Source organism: Mus musculus, chromosome 15 (assembly GCF_000001635.26).
Source record: "Mus musculus strain C57BL/6J chromosome 15, GRCm38.p6 C57BL/6J".
NCBI lineage: Eukaryota > Metazoa > Chordata > Mammalia > Rodentia > Muridae > Mus > Mus musculus.
Window position 1 is genome coordinate 30,585,831 of NC_000081.6, and position 15,087 is coordinate 30,600,917.

Genomic DNA, 15,087 nt, shown 5'->3' on the forward strand with positions numbered 1-15,087 from the left:
TCTCCGAGGGACTTGAAGCACCACCTCTTAGCATTTAATCAGAAATCCCTGGCATATCCTAAAGTCTAAATAGAGAGCAGTCTCTCCACAGCAGAATAGGACATATTCATTCTGTGTTGGCACGATGCTTCTCCCAAAAAGCCATTTAGATATTTTCCCCACTAACCATGGAAAGACCATGGTCAGCATGTAATCCCATGATTTAGTAAACAGGAAAAAGCCAGAAAGGGGTCCAGACAACATGTTGTCTTGCGACAGTATGTCAAGACAGCAAATCAGTAGGGTTCTCCATACCATGCTTCGCCATGGACACAGAGGGAGCATACTGATTCCCATTCTGCTTCTGAATCCAACTCCCTCCTGCAATTCAGTTCTCCTTCAGCCCTGTACAGTCAAATGTCTTAACGGCACGGCTGCTATGCATTCTTGTAAGCCAGCTCCAAATGCAAACCAAAGTAAAACCCAACTACCGATTCTCGGCCTGCCCCATTTAAGCCTTGAATAGCTCTCAATCTACCATCATTGGGGTTTGATGGAAAAGGAGGAACAAACTCTTTTCATACTCATAAACTATACCCTATTTTGAGAAAGGATTGAAAAAGGTAATACTATAAAAAAGACACTATTTTTATGATAACTTAAAAATGTCACTTAATAAAAAATATGCACAAAGTCTTCTGTTATCTATACTCTGCTATGCTGTATCCTAACACGTAGCTAGGAGTAATCAAAAGATTCCACCAAAGGATAGACTTGATTTGAAGATAAACAAAATTTATTTTTAGCACATGAACACATGCTAATTATATTTAACACTGATATAACTAATAAATACAATGGAAAATATTCATAGAGAACAAAGAGTTTGAAATTAAGAACTCAATTCTTTCTGTTGCTTCCCTTAAAATGTTAAAGCTTTCAGGGCTGACGACTTGGTGTTGGGTAACCGATTGGCGTGCTCTTCCCTGGGGAAGACTTTCTCCTGCTTAGTTGCCTCTAGTGCTTTTTGTAGTATGGAGGGCTGCTGGGTTTTCCTCCACCCACTTTAAGATGTATGTTGTTGCTGTCCTTGTTCAATTCATGTTTATGTAGTCATGTCGGTGAGACATATGGGTAGAGTTTATGCATATTTATACACATAAACATACACACACACACATATATATATATATATATATGTATATATATATATATATATATATATATATATATAGAGAGAGAGAGAGAGAGAGAGAGAGAGCTAGAGAGAGAGAGAGAGAAAGGCTGCGAATTTGAAAGAGAGCAAGGAAGTGTATATGGGAGAGACAGAGATGGAAGGCATAAAAGTAAAGGTAATGTTAAAAAATAGTAATTTTAAAGGTCCTGAAATCTAGGACAAGAACAGACCTTCTCAGACTACAGTTTGTTTTATTTGTCCCAACTGATTGCTGGCTCCTTGCTGGTCTGAGAGTCTGAGTATTTTGGAAGAGACCTCATACAGTATATAAAAAGAATGATGGATATTGCAGTGATGGGGGATTATGAGACAATTAGGAGAAATTGTGATGACGTGTCAGTAAATTCACAGATGACTTAGTTGTATATCCTCAGTGTATCCTTCTCCAGTAAGACCTTATCGAAAAACACTGGGCAGCTTGGATTCTCGTGGCTGAGTTATCATGGTTAATGTATGCGTTTCAGTACTAGAAACCAGCCTCTAACATCAGCTCTCTGGCATCTGCGTGTTAATTTGTGATGGCACTGTTATTTGTTAGTGGAGTGGTATGCTTGTCAGAATCCAACAGGCCACATGCCGAGGGCCCAGCATTTGAAGTTCTGGGCATCTAGGTTTCAGTGCCAGACTTCATTGCCACTCTGGCTGTGAGGACTTTGGCAAGTGGCTTTAGTTTCCTAAAGTATGAAGTGGCAAGAGTACCACTTTCTCCTCAGGCTTGTTGGCAGCATCTGGGATGTCTGTGAAGTGCCTAAAAGGCAGCAGGCAGTCAGGTCCTTGAGCACTGACAAGGAAGGCTCACCAGTGGTTGCTTATAATCTTGTCCTCTGGAAGGTTTTCCCTTCAGTCTGACATTGATGTACTTTAAACAGGCCCTTGAAACAAATATGTGTATGCACTCAAAACTTCTTCAAATTTGAGAAAGCTTTTTCTTTTTTCTTTTTTGTTTATTTTTTATCTTCTTTTATTAGATATTTTCTTTATTTACATGTCAAATGTTATCCCCTTTCCTAGTTTCCCCTCTGAAAACACCCATCCCTTCTCCCTCCCCCTACTCACCAACTCACCCACACCCACTTCCTGGCCCTGCAAGTCCCCTAAAAAGCCCTTATTATATTGGGGCATATAATCTTCACAGGCCTCTCCTCCCATTTATGACCGACTAGGCCATCCTCTGCTACATATGCAGGTAGAGCCATGTGTCCCACAAGCAGTTTAGGTTTCTTGTTTGAAAAGTTTCTCCCAAGACAAGATGGTATTGTAAGCTTTACTGAATACAAAGTTGAACACTGTTTGATGGACAAGCCACTGTAATGGTATCAAAGTCAGGTGGCATACATATTTATTTGCAACAAAAATATAAAAATACAGGCCACTGTAGCAAGATAGTTCAGGTTCCAGAATGTCTGAGGACCTGAAATCCACTCTGCAAATGACAGGAGAGATGCACATCACACAAAAGTTGCCTTCTGCTTACACATGTAATGTGTATGTGTGTGCACACACTCATGTGCACATGTACACATACACATGTATATGTGCACACACATGCATGTGCAAACACACGTGTGTGCACACACACAGAGAAACATACAAACACAGACTCAGAAAAACACATAGTGACTACCTAAATAAGTTAATGAAATAAACATATTTACTAATGGAATAAAATTAAGTTATTTTAAAAATTACAAAACTGTAACTCAAACACTGTAATTATACTTTAAACATCACATAGGCTTTAGGTTTTAACAAAACTGAACTTCATGAAATAATCTCCTGGGAGGCAAAACCCAGTAAGATTCTTCTAGCTCTTCCCTGTTTGCAGTAAAACTTTTTAAAATTATATGACGCAAAATGTTTGACTTTCTGAGAATCTTGAGAATACCTGGCATTTAAAAGAAGTTTATAAATTATATTTTGTTTTCTGAATTTTTAAAGACATACCATAAAATTTTAATCTGGCCTTAGTTTATATTTCTCCATAGCAACTCAATTTCTCTTTGTGAAGCATAAAATGCATTTCTACTTACCAGCATGTTCTCTTCATTAAATCAGGGAATTGCAATAAAATGATGTCAACCATAATAGTCGAAAGACTAGGATAAAGAAAGCAAATATTGAATTCATGTGCCCTTTTTATGGTTGTTCTCTTTCCTGGCTTGTCATCTTGTCTCTACTGGCATTGAGTACATAGCCCAGAGGGATGTGAGAATTCTTATCCATGCAAACATATGACATCGTTAAAATAAACTAATCTATGTTGCAAGTCCTTTCTGAAACACAATCAGCCTTAGATTTTACCACTATGCCTAGGATTACCGTTGTAATGACTATAGAATAGATATCATTGACTGATCATTAGAATGTCATGGTTACTGGTTGCATCTATGTAAGTATTGGATGGCTAACTTAGCAATATGGGTACCAAGGAGCATATGCCAAAGCCTTTACTTTTTAATTCAAGAATAGCCTATATCCACATGTATTGTTCATCTGAATATGTCTTCATCAGTTATATTTTCAAGTTAAAAATAGGCCTATAATAGGATTTAGGCAAACACATTAGATCCTGAATATGTGAATCACATAAATGATAATGTTGACTAAGCTTTCCATTTTGGATAACATGCCCCGAGGAGAAGAAATTTGTCATACTTTGTCATCTAGTATGGCCAACATTGCTTGAAAAAGCCAAGTAAAGAAAAAAAATGTGATGCATTGAATCAATCCAAGGTGTGTGTGTGTGTGTGTGTGTGTGCATGTGTCGAGAGACAAGAAGTAAAAACACAAGTAAGAACCATGGTATTGATATAAGTGGGAAGAATGGATGGTGGAGGAGAAATGTCACTGAAGACTGCTAGGATCTGGCAGGGATAGACTGGGGAACAGTAAGCAAGACCTATCTGCTCATAATCTTCTGTACCTCTGTGTTGCATTCTCTTCTTCTGTGTGGAGGAAGGAGCCCTGGGGTGAGGGTGTTTAAGGATGAAAAAGAAAGAGAGACATTGACCATGATTTGGAGTATGGCTTGCCTGGAGTATCTATGACCCACTTTGCAGAAATAAAGCTGTGGCTTCTGGTACTTCTTTGGTAAAGAAGGAGTGGCAAGAGATAAGAGGGCAGATAAGCTTATAGACATTACTTTTGAGGTCTCCTAACTAATTAAAGACAGCAGGCAGAAGTGCCATATTTCAGGTTGGGGTGTGCAGATTCCCAACATGCCCTGAGAGTTCAGTATTTTGGTATGGCCATACCATCCTGAATGCACTTGAACTCAGCTAAGTCAGAAGTTAAGCAGACTCAATCCTGGTTAGTAGACAGATGGGAGAAGTCAGTATTTTACCCTGGTGCAATGGTAACATCACCACCCATGAGGCACTCATACTCTTTTATCTTCAGTTGCATTTGTGGAAGAAGAGAACTATATTATAGTTGTAAAGTTAGAGCTCCTTTTGCTATATATAGCTTTGCTACCAAACTATGGATGAGAGCAAGACATTAAGCATGCCATGTGCAATACGAGGATGCAGAATACATAGCAACAGAGGTGTCAAATGCACAACACTACACATAATGGATAGATTTACCTAAAAAAAACACGTTATCTCCAGTTAAGCTGTATATAAATAGGATTTTGTTGGAGTTATCCCGGTAACATAATTCCTCTAGCAAAACCTTAACACCTAAACCTCCCCAAACGGTGCCACCAACTAAGGACTAAATATCCATATGCGCAAGACTATGAAAGACATTTCTCATCCAAACCACCACACTGACTGAATACATTCATGATTCAAATGCCGGTTTAAAGGATTCTTGTTGTAGGACCTTAAATCTTTCCAGATCTTTACACTTATGTCGCTGTGTGACAGTTGCGGTAAGGACAGTCGTGTACGCTGACTAAGCAGAGCTAGGTCAGGACGTGTTGGCTTCCTGTCTTCTGTACTAACACACTGGATAATGCATGTGATAACTGTCAGTGTGACTCTCTCTGGCACTGTGAGTCACTTCTCAAAGGCTTAGGTGTACTCCCTGGCACCATAGTTGGAGGTGTTGAGTGCTCCTTGCAGAGTGTGATACTCAGCTTAACACTGTAGTTAACAGGAATGTAGGAATGCCATCTGGAATGACACTTTGTGAAGATTTTGTCTTTTAACCAGTGGGACCTCTGAGTGATCCAAGTTTGACGTGCATCTCATCCCTAGCAATGTTGGTAGTGATGCGTGCTGTGTGGCTTGGAGTATAACAGGTAACCCACCGTATTCAACACCACTCAGGTTGTGAGATTGCGTTAGAAAGGCAAAGGAGGGATGTGTGCATAGGGTGTTATATCGTCCAGACAAAATAGCCCTTGCTAAATCAGCAGAGGGACATTCTACATTCAGCTTATGCTAATTCTGAGAGAGAAAGGGCTTTCTAAAAGTTCTTTGGAGTAATATTATAGCAAATAATACTATCTGGAAACCATATAGATGATGAATTCCTTAGGTTGACATTATGATCAGAGATCCAATGACAGCTATCTTCTAGACAGCTGGTGTTTATTAAATGCCTGTTTGCCAACTGTGATGGTAGATGTTGCAGATACAGCAGGAATGGAGGGAGCCACTACCGTCACTCTTAGGGAGGTCATATTCTGGTGAAGGAAACAGGTAATAGATAGCCGAGCAATAAGTAATTCAATTTAATATAGAATCCAGAGTCAGTCACACATGAAGACTATTAAAAGCACATCACGATGCCATCAGTTGCATGTATGGAAAAATCCAATACCTCAGAGCACCCTATTAACTCATTAAGTCACTTTCCTTTGGGGGAGAGTCAAGGCTGGTGTTCAGTCAGCTGGGTCCTTATTATTTAGAAAAACCACGTGGTTTAAAACTCAACTCCATGTTGTATTTGGTCTATGGCATGGGAATGCCCACCTCCATTCCTGAGTTTGTCAGATGGGTCCAAGCATCTGTAGGACCCCCTACCCTGCTAGGTCATGTGGGGTAACATAGACTAGCATCTTGTTGAAAAGATGTTCCAAATCTTGTCAGATGCCTGGGCAGCCAATGACAATACAGTGTCACATGGTGACTGCCAAAGCCTGAAGATGCTTCACAGTTCATTGGAAGCAGTCAGTCAATTAATATGCCATCAAAGTAGGGACAGCGAACTGATTGACAAGACAATAGCTTGCTTCTTAAAGAAATGTCATATCTTTACATGACTTGAAATAAATAGAATGATACTGACTAACCATTACCTTCCTCTGCTCCACTCAGGAGATGCTTTCTCTTTTATCTATTACTTTCCCAAGGCTTGACTTGGGGGCCATTTTCACACTTCAATTTCTAATCCTTGTCAAGAAAACTAAATGCCGTAACCTTGTACAATAGACCCTCTCTGAGTGTATTAGTTACTTACATAATGTAATAGTGCCTTGAATAAACAAGGCAGGGGACACATTGTCCCCAATTCCCTCTATTCCTGTAATCCAGATTCCACTTAAGAAAGTCCATTGTTTGGACACTCTGTCCATGACAACCATGTCACTCACTGAAGTATTCACTCTTGTGCCTGGGTGGATACCTGCCATCTGTGTTGAGTCACCATATCCATGCATACCAGTGATGGGCACCCTAGTGTCTTTCCCATTATCAGGTTGAATTCTCATGTTCTGCAAATAGAAGGTACAAAAGGCGACTTGGTATATTATCTGTAACAGTGATGGTATCTGCTGAGTAGATTGGTGCTCAGTGACATTAGATTTTTTAATATTTGGCAACTATTATCATGTCCAGTTCCCAATTTGTTACTTGTAACTTTTGGCACTTTTTAGAATTCAAAAATTCCAGTTTCATTCAAATTCACAAACTATTTTACTCTTTTTCTGTAAAAACAGCTGGAGGGATTATGGGGTCCTCCAGGACCCATGATGGGGCAACTCACTGAGTGTTGAGAGAACAAGATGTACATATATGTCTGAAAAGGTGTTGAGATTAGGAAAAGTTCTGGAATCCTGTGTAAATGGCCCCCTGATACCAGCAGTTCACCATCCCAGCATCAAGACGAACATCTGTAAGGAAATGTTATCCCTAGTCTCTTGGTGATATGTGCCCCAGGTGCCTACTGCCTACTCCTACATGCCCTGGATCTCTCTGCCCAGATACCCTTAAACTTTGAGCCACTGCTTATAATCTACATTTGGTCCAGTAGCTCCATATTCCTTTGCCAACCTGCTCTCTGATACAGCTTGAACCTTGTTCAGAAACCTTCCCCATACAATGGCACAGTCTGTAGCCAAAGAGCATCTTTCTTAGCTTCTCCAGTTTGAGTGAGGGTCAAGTTCTCTGGGTCCTCTCAAAGAATGTCCACTGGCTTGGAGGCAGTGGAGCTTCCCAGAAGGAATGAGGGTCCTGCCGCTCTTCACTAAAACCTAAGTATCTGCTTGCTCCTTGCTTGATATTGAATCTTGGAGTATTTTTTTTTTGTCTGTGCACAACCTTCCTCGTATGACATTTGCATTTGATTGTTGAGGATGAGAGAAATTTCACTTTAGAAAATCGGTTTTACAGCTATTTATAGAATTTTCTGTCAGCAGAATCTCCGGGCAGTGTGAAGTGCTTTCTTATTTTCAACTCTGTCTTTCAGAAGTTCCACTTCATTTCCCTTTGTTCCAATCATCTTCTTAAGTGACCTTCTCTGAATGGAGGCTTCTGCTGATGGGCCTTTGTCACTGGGAGACCTCTGTTGATTAGGCATCACTGTCAGTGGATCAACAAGGCAAGGACTCTAGCTGTTGTGAAGAAATCAAACATGAAGCCTGGAAAGGCAGACAGACTACCAGTCCCAGAAATCTCACTGTTTTGGAGACTTCAGTACTTTCACAGCTTATGGGGGAGTGGAGACAGATCATATTATTTAATCCCCATGATAAACTGAATCGTGTCCCCTAAAATATGTTTATATGTAGAGTACGTTTCCCTGTTGCTGTGATGAAATAACCTGACAAATTAAGAGAGAAAGGTTTATCCTGGCTCACAGTTCAAGGAGTCAGTCCATCATTCCGTGGAATTCCATGCAGGACCTTGAAGTCACATCCATAAACCAGGAATCAGACAATGAATGACAAACACATGCAAGTGGTCATCTCATTTTCTCCATTTTATGTAGTCCAAGATCCACAGTCCAGGGAATGGCCCCATCACAAATAAGCTGAGTCTTTCTGCATCAATTAATGTAATGAAGACAATCTTCACAGACGAGATCTACATTCTGTCGAGTGGACAGTTGTCTCCGGTTATCACAGTATTTGGTTTAACTTGACACAGGGTCATTGAAGGTATGTTAGAGTGAAATCCCACTGGAATGATTATAGAGTCCCTCAATGTGAGTGGTGTTATGATATGCAAAGAGATTTCTGACACTGACTAATGCAGTGATGCAATGTAGAGAGGGAAGAGTTCCATCAAGGAGGACACTAAGAAAGACAAGGCAAAGACCTTCTTCTGAAGCCCTTGGAGGGAGTGCAGCCTGGCTACCTGATGCCTTCAGACCTGCAACCTGAAGAATTCTGAGAACATGCATGCCTGTGGTTATGCTGCTCCAAGGACACTCAAACTCTTCTGTTTTGCCTCTGAGTGTAAGCAGAACTCACACACTCATTTGGAGATGGATGGGCCTTCTCTGCCGCAGGCAGACCCCAGCATGTTTAGCCACTCTTCCCTGATTTATATAATGAATCCCACATCACTGAGCACCAGGGGAGGATCTGTGAACACACAAATGCTTTGCATGCATCTGATCTGGCTTGGGAAGAACTGGGGTTACGTATGTTTAGTGAGCATTTGAATGAACACTTAAAAAATTATGGATCCATAATAAGCTTGATAGCTTTTTTCCAGTGTTTGTTTTTTGTTTTTGTTTTTGTTTGGTTTTTTGTTTGTTTGCTTGCTTGCTTGCTTTTGTCAGTTAGGGCTGGACATGTCAAAAAGGATTACCTTTTTTAAGTCAATGATTTGGGGGTCAACCAATCTTTAAAAATGGAAAATGCTTTGTGCATTTGTCACATAAATCTCAAATTTCAATAATTTATTTAAGTGATCAGTTCTTCCATAGCCTAGCATCCTATTAGCTTTAACTATCAACTACACAGCCAAGAGTCAACTGAGAAGGTTGTCTCTATTGAGGGACTCCCCAAACCAGATTGATCTGGTACCTGTCTTTAGAAGGTTGTCTTTGTGGTATGTTGATGTAGGAGGGCCCAGCCAAGTGTGGGTGGTACCATTCTTTAGTCAGGTGGTCTTGAGCTGTATAAGAAAGCTAACAAGTAACCCAAGATACTGTAAGCTGGCTAGCAAGCAGGGTTTCTCTATGGCTTCTGCTTCAAATTTCTGCCTTGACCTTCCTCAGTGATAGACATTAACCTATAAAATGAAGTAAACTCCATTGTCCTATAAGTTGCTTTTGGCCAGACTGTTTTCAGCAATGGTACATAACTAGGACATGTAGTAATTTATCCAGGGCCCATGTCACTTACAGAGTGCATTCAGACAGTAGTTGTGGGCTGCATACTTCTACATCTTTTAATTGCCCTGAAGCTTGGCATTAAGTCAATGCTAAGATAGCACAGTTAGCATCTTTCCAAATTACTGGTTCTGAAGTGAGTCTCACAAAGCCAGCATTCTACACTGCTGATGGAGAGTAATTAATCACTTCACTTATCCATATGTATAAGTGAAATTGTGCCATTGTCAAGCAGCCAATGGACAGGTGGTATGCATGTGGAATAAATGGATTAAGTATAAAGAAACGAATGCCTACCCAATGCCTAGTTGTTCTCATGCCCAACTGTAACTTTATTATAATGTCATCCTGGAGAAGGCATCTGTAAATCACAGAGAGTTTGAAACTCTCTCAAGTTGACACAGTGGAGAAATAATGAAAATGAAATTTGAACCTGATTCTCTATGATTTCCAAATATCTCCTTACAGCATTGATTTTCCTTCCATTATTTAAGGTTACTTATTCCTTAGGGTAACAGTATATAACTGAAGGGAATACATAGATAAGTAAGAAAGAAATCAAAATAGGGGAGAAAATAAATTTAGAAGAGGATTTTTAGCTACAGAATCTGATCTTCATACATCTGCATATTTATGTATAAAGATTCACACATGCGTGCATCTCCCTTCACACACACACATACTTGGAGAGTGAAATCAAAGGCAAGTCTGGATTTACTGTTAGAAACAGGGGCTCTGGTTTATACAAATTCTACAGGAGCAGTGTCTTTTCACTGAGTCAAATCAATGCATATTCTTCAAATACATACCTGAGAAAATAGCAGTAAAAACCAATATATACCATTTTATCCCCCTCCACATCCTTCTTTGTGTCCTCTTTATAAGCTGGTTAGAAATGTAGAATATCTTGAAATAATGTGTGTGTGAACAGTAAAAAAATATATGAATGTGTGTGTGTGTATGTGTACTTGTACATGTATGTACATCCACACAGATAGATGATAGATAATGATAGATGACAGACAGACAGAAATGGATGATTCCAATCCAGTAAAGGTATCATATATCACTTGTTCTCACAATACCTCTCATTAAAGTGTCTTTGTAAACTTCAAAATTGATTTCAGTTCATAGCCAGAACACAGTGCATCTGATGTTTAGCCTGTGTTCCCAGTTGGAGCAGAGAAGTCCTCTATAGAAGAGAAACACATTTCTCATCCAGATCCTCAATGAGTAAAACATAATTTAAAACAATACTTTTCCTGCCACCAAGAGTGAACTAATATTTTTATTTATTATACCAAATTATACTACTTTCCACTAATGTATATTTCTATGCCTATTTGTTCAAGATTAATTTTAGTGTATTTCATAATACTGAGTCACTAGACAAAATCTACACAAAATGTGTTGTGTGTATTCACAAAATACTAACATTTTCTATTCTCTCACACATAAAACTCTTCTACAGCTACTCTGTACACTTTTTAATACAGAAATGAATTATATAAAAACTCGATATATAAATTGTATCAGTAAAATTAATATATTATTGCCACATTTTATTGAACAAAAGAACTGCTCATATGTAGAATGTGTCTGTTTATCCATTTCCCCAGCTTTAAAAGGAAGATGTGTTTAACAGGTTTTATGTAGTGAAGTACATCTCCATGGAAATGACAGTAAATGAGAAGATATAATTACAGTCTCAATTTCATGCAAATCTCAGGGCCAAAGTCATGAAGTACTGAAATTACGTCTAAAAACTTCTTCCGTTCTGAAAAATAAATAAATAAATATTCACACACATGTGCTTTATGAGATATTAAACCAATACAATGAAATTTAGCGTATATGCAAATGTTTCTCCTATACTCAGACACAACTCCTACACTGGAGATTTACATAAATGCATATTTTTCACATACAGATGTAGCTACAGTATAGTCTGTTATAATAACAACATTCAACACAACTTAACTGGTTACCCTTAATAACAATTCTGTGAGATATTCTTCAGAATGTAACAGGCTTGAGAAAGCTCTATCAATACAGGACACTGTTCAATCATTTTCCTTAGAAATTATAGATATAGAAATTATATCTATTGTATGATAGATATATATGTTAATATAAAGAGAAATTGAGTTGTTAATTATGAGATTTATGGGATCCTAATTAGATTTAAAAGTTTATATTTTTGTAAAACCAATATAAAGACATTAAGAGTAGAATAGCTAAGGTGATTTTTCAATTATTCATCCCCAGAAAATATTCTAAGTATTTTCTGAGAAGATAGAATTGTAGAATGCTGAGAAATATAGTTGTTCTTTACTGCTCTATTTAAGAGCATTTGATCATCATAAAATAAATTAGCCACTTATATGTAGATATTATTTTTAATATTTAAGAAGGTTAATTCTATACTTTACTTGAGAAAAAATTGGAACAACAAAATTAATATGCATTGCTCTATTAACGTGTAGAATTTTCCACATTCCAATCTATTTTGCACTTGGTCAGTGTACAACTTATCGATTTTATATAGTCATGTTAATATCTCTTAAACAATAAATAAGCTAACTTATTAAGACCTTTGTTGACTTATGTATATCTTAATATTAAATCCAGACACTGAAAAACCTTAGGTGACTTATTTGTGTATACTTGCCAGACTTCTTCTCAACATTGTATTTTGGGGAAAGAAGAGTTGATAACAATAAAATAGATTTATCTCTTGAATAAATCCTTCCAATGTCATCTCTGGAAATATGCCTAAAGAAAAGAAGAAAAATTTCACGAGAATATTGATTGTAGAAACACAGAAATGTAGATAGAACTCAGGTAACATAAATCAATTCTCAAATATAATCAAAATAAAATCAACTAAATGTAAGAAATGAGGGAATATGAAAATACATTCATAGCAGTCTGGTATAAGGTCACTAAAATTGACCTATTCAAGTTCTGAAGAAATTATAGCTAATAACAATATGTTAGCATACAGTATTTGGAAATAATGCAGCCAAATATCCATAAAGATTTTCTGTGATCTACAGAGTACTGAATGTTTAATATATTTTAAACTTTACTGATTTTTCAAAAAATTTTTACCATATATATTTATTAGTTTTCTTTTTTTTTCTCACATCCAGTATGAAGTTCAGTTTGTAAAGTGATCTGATGTGTCAGATTTGGGCTTTACATATTTGTTGTTTAATATTTCTAGAGATGCTGAGCTTATCTGCTCCCCAATATAAAATTAAGCTCTTACTGTGTCTCTTAGGAAGGTCTTTATGACTGTTGTCCTCACTCAAATATCTGTTCCCCATTAGTCCACTGCCCACAATCCACCAACACTGTGAATTCCTAGAAGGTGGATCCCTGAGCCATTCGCAATGGGGAAGGATATCTGTAAGAATCACTGGCCATCAGGACAAGCTCCTCCCACCTCCGTCCTGCTATGCCTTCCTGTCTTCCACACCCGTTTCTTGATCAGTGAGCAAAATGTGCAGCTACTGCTTTATCCTCTCTGTCACGACTATACATGGCCACGAAAAGTGCACTCAGTAAGCACTCAGGCAACTCGGAACTGTAAATATTTGATACTTAGTAAATTTGAATGGAGAGCTGGGCTCTCGAGTCAACCAAATGACAATAATAATAAACGATCAAAGTGAGGTAACCCATTTCCAGAAAGACAAATGCTACTCCCTTCTTCCACCATCCCCACCCCCTCCCAATTTGCAACCTCTCACTTCTTAGGCTAGTGTCTATAGCTTAGAATGCATATTGAAGCCACGAAACTAGACAAGAAGCCATCAGAGGAGAGGGAAATGAAGAACTCTTAAGGGAGGGAGAGAATTCTGGAACTGTGAAACTAGAGTTGGGGCATACTAGGTGTGGAAAGGTTTAGGCTGGGATGGGAGTTGGGTGGAAAGGGGAGAGGCAGGTATGGGTCAGAGGAAAACTTGAGGATGCATTAAAAAGCCATGTAGAAACCTATCGTTTTCAAAACTTATTTTAAACTGCAATAGAAATGTTTGGATGGAGGTGACTCTCATGGGTGGATAATGCTCCTCTCGGGAACCCATAGATGATGAGAGTATCAGAGTCAGGTGTGGGGTACCAGTCATTGGCCAGTGAGGCCCTTGAGTTACTCAGAACACTTCAGCTGTTGCCATTGCTCTCATTTGAACACCAGAACTGCATGGTAAGACCCTCTCATTGAAAGCCTCCTCCATGCTCTGTTTAATGAGTCAGAAGCGGCTGCTAGGGGAGAAGCATTGTCTTACCCCACCATGAACCCTGTGAGCTACAATGACTTGCTGCTGCCCGTGGTTTGGGTTTTGTTGGCTTGCAGGTTTGCTTGGTTTTGATTTATCTCTATGGCTGCTTTTGTGTCTTTGAACTATAACACCAAAATTGTGCAACCGCTACAAAGACATCTGGAACAGATTGAAGTATCTGGCCATTTGCAGTCATGCAGAGTCCCTATCTCTGTACATATGAATGTTTTGGTCATGTCTGCAATAGAATGAAATTTATTTTGCACATTATCTTGCCCAGAAAACATAATTTTATTCATTTTGCTAAGTATTGTTCAACTGTGTTATATTCTTGCATACTGTTTTCCACAGAGCTAACAAATTCATCTGGTGCAATAGAGAACATGTTGCTTTTGACATGCCTTGTCAAATATTTGAGCCAGGAACTTTAGCAATACTGTAAATAATTATTTTCTAATATTTGATGTTTTTAATGTTAGCTATTAAATTAATTTAAAATAATTGAACAAGGAACTTGTGAAAAAAATAACATGATTACTAATTGCATTTTTCCATCACAATTTAATATTCTTGGATGATCACATATTCATTTGTTCATCTCTATTTCCAGACACTTACTGACTGCATTTTGCCGCTACCTTTTTTATAGAGTCATAGACATCGGCGTACTTCCCCTAAACATTTCCTCACATGTAGCCATGCCTAGACTTTAATCTTTATTTTTCAGCTCCATTTTTCCCCTGTGAGGTATAATTTACATGTAAGGAAATGCACAAATATTAAGAGTATTCTACTAATTGCTTCTCTGGTGCTGGGATGAAACACCATGACAAAGTTAAATTCTGAGAGGAAGAGTATACTGAATCTTGCATGACCATAGCCACTACAGAAGGGGTGGTATAACACAGTCACTCTCCCTGGCGCAGAGCCAGCAGCGTGTGGGCCTCCATGGGTATTGGCATTCAATAGGCACGAGGCTTGTTTGTATAATAATGTACATAACTTACTTTATGTTCCTCCTTCGGGAAATTGTCTCCCTTCCAAGGTTATTGGGGAATGTCCTCTCTT

General features: G+C 38.4%; 1 protein-coding gene across 6 annotated transcripts in view; it reads left to right on the plus strand.

Annotated features, from left to right (window-relative positions):
* Nucleotides 1–15,087, plus strand: part of Ctnnd2 (catenin (cadherin associated protein), delta 2) — an 856,811-nt gene that overhangs the window by 413,297 nt on the left and 428,427 nt on the right. The gene's annotated exons all lie outside the window — the stretch shown is intronic.